At 35.7% G+C, this 4,647-nt stretch overlaps 1 pseudogene; it reads left to right on the forward strand.

Moving 5' to 3' along the window:
* Positions 1 to 2,785: 2,785 nt before the first annotated feature.
* On the forward strand, positions 2,786 to 4,141 carry LOC150107008 (glycolipid beta-1,4-mannosyltransferase egh pseudogene; annotated as a pseudogene).
* The last annotated feature ends 506 nt before the right edge of the window (positions 4,142 to 4,647 follow it).

Genomic DNA, 4,647 nt, shown 5'->3' on the forward strand with positions numbered 1-4,647 from the left:
TTGTATCCCTGAAGATGCCGATAGCAAAAATCGGTGAAACTAGTCGGATAATAAATATTACTCACTTGACTAACATTCCTAAAAAATCAGTTATAGTTTCTATGTATTTCTATGTTAATTCAGTCCGTATTGCAGTCGTTTATGTCGAATTTTTTCGGAAAATAAATATCCGTACATATTACATAATTAATTTGAATTAAGTAAATCTTTGTCACTTACCCCTGTATGAATTTCATTTATCCACAACTGGACCAAAAATTATCGAAAACATTTAAAGCTTTCAATAACTAATTATAAATCTAAGGCAAACTATATCACATCTCTGTGATCATCGGAAGTGATATAGGTGGTATCATCTCGCACGTGTCGTGACTGTACGATGAAAACATATGTTAAGTAGAAGGAAACATCTGAAAGTGACGATTATAACTATAAACTGAATGAAACTAAATAGCAGAAAAGTCGCTTATTCTTTCTTGTTTATCACAGGTCGTACTTATTGCAAGGCGAACAAGGCTATAGCTGGGGTTCCCGAAAAATTAGGGCCAACTGACGGTATAGAATAAAGAATAAACACAGGAATTTGCTTCTATAAAAAGGTTTGCATTTTGAGTTCGGTACTGTCGTCTAACAACATGTTTTTTTTTTTTTTTTTTTTTTTAATTTCTAGAGAGGTACTGCTTTTGAGTATGATGTTGTAATTCTGTAGTGTTTTTTATTGACTGGTAGGTAAGCTGGTCTTTTCGTCTAGATATTGTTTCTGTTGTTCGGTTGACAAAAGGATTGACGTTTAGTGATGGGAATATTAATCTCATCGAATATTATGTTAACTATTTTCAGATGCATACGATTTAATTGTTCAAAATGTGTTAAACTGTTTGTGAATCTGATGTTGGATATTCCTGAACTGGTGTTTGATTTTAGTCGAGAGAGAGAGAGATGGTATCACTCACTCACTCTTTTTTTTACTGGCTAGAACAAAAACGATGCTCTTTATTTTATTTTGTTATTATTTTTAGTTGCTTATTGTTGTTTTTGATTGTGTATAGTTGGATGATTCTGTCAGCTCTTTGTAGCTTACTTCTAACCAAAGCGTTTTGGCGATAAAATGTTGTCGTTACTGTTTTCGATTTAATAATTTTATGATTAAGTGCAGATTGTGTTTCCTTCTCATCAACACTCAATCATACGCATTTCTGAAAAAATACAGCACTACTGTATTTTTGTATTACGAATTTTTGTTATTATTTGGTTTCTCATGTATTTTGAATAATGTTTTCAATTGAATGTGTCCAAGTGACCCTTTTAGTATCTTCATTAGACTATATTTTAGTGCAATGTTGTTTAGGAAACCGTCGTGTGTTCATGGGTAATCATCTCTTTACCACCTCTTTTTTATTTGAATGAATAATTTTTATAAATAATTCTTTGAATGATTGTTTATCCAGATATAATACTGTCAACGATCTGAAGGCCCACGTGCATTGTGTTTTTTTTCTTTCTTTCTACAGTTTTGACGGCCACTATAACTGGCATTTGGCCATAATATAGATTTCTGCCTTAGCTCTAAGGCTGAAGCACATATATTTAGTTTATCCATGTTAAATTTAAGAACATTGTTACTAAACTAGTTATTTAGTTTCATTATAGCATGGTTGATATGATTTCCTAAAACTTAAGGATTAACCTCCATAGAAATGAATGAAATGTAATCAAAAAACGATATTATTTTTCTAAATAAGTTGTACGCATAGATTATTAATCTATATTGAAACAGGAAAAATAAGACAAATAGAACCTATTATTACTCAACGATTCGTCAGAATTTTTTAAAGACTGATGGGAAACCAGCTTCACCCTTAGCTGTCAATGATAATTGGTTCAAGCTTATTCGTGATTTCTTACGCATTGGAGAGAGAAGTGTGGCAGACAGATGCCGCCATCTTATATTCCCTAACACTATAAATATTACTGTCTGAAATAGTGTGCGTTGTACAAAAATACTACTTGCCAGTGGCAAAGTAGTGTTTTTGTAGAACTAAAACTGGAACCGAATAATAAAAACCGCCTAAAAGGCCTAGTCTTTGTAGTTGGGACTAGACGTAACTTATAACTGTCTTTCTTATGCCGTTTTAAAGTTAAAAATAAACTCCATTTTCTCAGAGTCACACAAGCACCTGTGGGAGTGCGTAGTTTATCATTTTGGTTTCAAATTCCCATAGCGTATTTGTCGAATTCTGTTATTTAAAATAATTCATGAATTATTAATAACATCCCTAATATCAGACTAGACATTTTCAGGAGTAAGTCACAAAGAACACAATTTAATACTACAACGATATCGAGAAAAAGGCTGCCGTACATATTCTTTTTATTTTTATCTCTGAAGAATAAACTGTTTTATGAATTCTCACTAGAGTTTTCTCCGTAACAAAACCGGTTACGAAACCATACGGGATTTGTCAACTAACAGCTATGGGGCTTAGGGCATTGTTATCTATTTATTATTAGTTTTAAAATTAATATATCAGTAACCTGCCGGGTTTCAAAGGTTACTGATATCACTGCCGGGTTGATTAATGATATATTTGATTACTAATTCATTTTATTACAATCTTTAGATGTTTTATAAATTTATCATGTTCAAATAGTGATAGTAAGCTGGTATTTACTTTTTGATGAGATATGAGAACTACTGTTCCTGAGAACACTGCACAAGAGTGACACAACAATAGAAATGTATTTATTTATTGATTGATTTCAGATTCGATCTGCGACATCCCATATGGGAACAGCAAGCTATGTCAAGCACGCTCTCCACTGTTTCCTGTATTTGTACATTATTGTGTTATGCGTCTTTGTGTTTGGACCAATCCCGCTGCCTTCGATCCAGCAAGAAAACTTCGCCGATGAACTCGATTACAATTACATTTGGATTTCGCTCTTGTATTTCTCACGTTTGCCACTACTCCTGGCCTCACCAATGTTCCTTTGCAGTTTCTTAGGGCTTATTTGTTTCAACGCATTTAACGAACAGGTAGACGTCCATTGTTACTCTGCACACGCACCATTCATATGCTTCCGAATTGTCACCAGAGGGGACTTTCCTGAACTCGTGAGGACAAACATACGACGGAATATGGATTTGTGTGTAGGTGTAGGATTGAAACATTTCCTGATCGAGGTAGTTACTGAGACTCCGCTTCAGATACAGAAACAGGACAGAGTGCGCGAAGTGGTAGTTCCGTCCACATACCAGCCACGAAGTGGGGCAATGTTCAAAGCGCGGAATCTTCAGTATTGCCTTGAAGATCATGTGAATCAGCTTTCGGATTCGGACTGGATTGTCCATCTCGATGAAGACAGCATCCTTACTGAGAACTCACTGAAGGGAATTTTGAAGTTTGTGTCAAAGGGCGACTGTCAGTTCGGACAAGGATTGATCACGTATGCCAGCGAGGAGATCGTTAACTGGTTAACCGTACTAGCTGACAGCATTCGAGTCGCTGATGACATGGGAAGACTACGATTTCAGTTGAAAATATTGCACCGTCCAGTGTCTGGCTGGAAAGGATCTTACATGGTGTGTCAAGTGGGTGCAGAGAAACAAGTGTCTTTTGATCATGGTCCTGAAGGATCAATTCTTGAAGACTGCTTTTTCGCCATGGTTGCAATCAGGGATGGTTATCGATTTGACTTCATTGACGGGGAAATATGGGAGAAGAGTCCTTTAACGCTTTGGGACTATATACAACAAAGGAAGAGATGGCTACAAGGGATGTTATTAGTTGTCAGAAGCTCTGTGATTCCTGTTAAAAATAAAATTTCCTTGGGAGTATTGTGGAGTGTATTAATTGCATTTCCTCTTTGCTGTATGTCTTTTTTCATATCATCAGTATACCCTCTACAACCGAGGAATGCTTTCGATTTGCTGTGCTCAGTGTTTTCTGGACTTTACATTTATCTCTTCGTGTTCGGGGCTATGAAGTCCTTCTCACTAAGCAGAAGAGGATACTTCACATGTTTAATAGCCACTTTGGCAGCTGTTCTCGTTATTCCTTTAATTTTAGCTTTGGACAGCGTAGCTATCGTGTGGGCATTGCTGGGAAATAAGTACTTGTTCTACGTGGTGAAGAAATAATCTACATCTGTTATTCATATGTGAACGATACCAGTGACATGAATCCTTCTTTTGGCTTTGAGTGTAGCTGGCTGAAAATAAAGAGAATGCCTTCAAAGAGCTTGCATTCTACACCATCTGAAGATCCCCATAATTCCAGAAATTACCAGTAATAAACATATCGCATAGATTTAACCCACTTTTTCTAGAAGAAAACCATGCAGTGAATCTGCTTTCCTATTCGGACTGGATTTTCCAACTCAGTGAACTCAGCATCCTCACTCAGCGAAGGGTATTTTGAATCTCGCTGAATCTCCTCTTCCCCAAGTTACTACTTTTAAGTGTACGAATATCGAAATCGATTCGCGTTGTCTTTTCAGTGTTCTGAAAAAAACTCATTAGATATTTTTGAAAGACAAGATTTGTATTCTGGATAACAATTATCGTAAAATATATCATTCAGTTATTTACATATAAAGAGATTATTCCACTCCATAAAGCTTCGATGTAAAATTGCTAATGAAGAA

Source organism: Typopeltis vanoorti, chromosome 5 (genome assembly GCF_054136105.1).
Source record: "Typopeltis vanoorti isolate ZY-2024b chromosome 5, IOZ_Tvanoo_1.0, whole genome shotgun sequence".
Taxonomy (NCBI): Eukaryota; Metazoa; Arthropoda; class Arachnida; order Uropygi; family Thelyphonidae; genus Typopeltis; species Typopeltis vanoorti.